We start from the raw sequence: 992 nt of genomic DNA on the forward strand, positions 1-992 counted from the left end.
CATGGAGGTTGGAGTGGAAGTTCAGGTAAGAGGATCAATCATGAAAACATAATTAAGAAAATCATAGAAATACTGAAACAACTCAACTTCTTTATTGATTAAATGATTTCAGGATTAAATATAATAATATTTGAATTATCTGAAACTATATTATGTACAAAATAGTTCATCTTTGCTATCCGCATATTAATAAGATGATGATGTTGAGGGTTTGGTATAATTAAACTTATAAACAAAATAGTCGTGAATAACTCAAAATTCCTTCCCAATTTTGCAGGCTTTAGGTCTGCAGATCTTAAATAAATTATATAAAAACATAATAAATCTATATATGTGACTAAAAACTGAAAAAACAGATGAAAAAATAAATAATAAATATTTTGTATAAAGTCACTCAATTATAAAAATAAAATTGAATATCATACAAATGGGATTGTTCTATTCTATCCTCTTTGCCTAATAAGGATACAATATTAAAAATGAATGAATATTGATTAAAAATGGGGTATTTTAATATTTACTAGTATGGAATACATTAAGTATAATTACTTATTAATATTAAGCTTTCTCAAATTTTTGTTGTATTATTACCTAAATTCAAATTTATTTTAGAGAATCAATATATTTAATTAATAAAAGAATTTTTTTGATTTAGAAGGAAGTCACACTGGATCAGGACATGGAGGTGTTAGCGGCGGATTAGGTAAACAGTTTTTCACTTAAATATAAGCACAAATATAAGCTTTTTGAAATTTTAGTTGCATTGTTACCTAAATTCAAATTTATTTAGACATATCAATATAGTTAATTACCTAATTTTTTTTTTCATTTAGATGGAAGTCACTCTGGATCAGGACACATTGGTGGAAATGGAGGTAGTAGCGGTGGATTAGGTAACTACCATTTCAATTTAATACAATAATAGATATTAAGCTTTTTAAAGTTTTAGTTGTTTTGTTACCTGAATTCAAATTTAGTTATTTTATTTTATT

General features: G+C 24.8%; 1 long non-coding RNA gene across 1 annotated transcript; it reads left to right on the forward strand.

The window, feature by feature from the left end:
• On the forward strand, positions 1–913 carry LOC106689573 (uncharacterized). Its single transcript, XR_001344465.2, has 3 exons — positions 1–25; positions 656–703; positions 834–913. It is a non-coding gene; the product is annotated as an uncharacterized lncRNA (long non-coding RNA).
• Positions 914–992: the final 79 nt, after the last annotated feature.

The sequence above is a fragment of the Halyomorpha halys genome, unplaced genomic scaffold, assembly GCF_000696795.3.
Source record: "Halyomorpha halys isolate HHAL.00 unplaced genomic scaffold, Hhal_1.1 Scaffold1397.1, whole genome shotgun sequence".
Taxonomy (NCBI): Eukaryota; Metazoa; Arthropoda; class Insecta; order Hemiptera; family Pentatomidae; genus Halyomorpha; species Halyomorpha halys.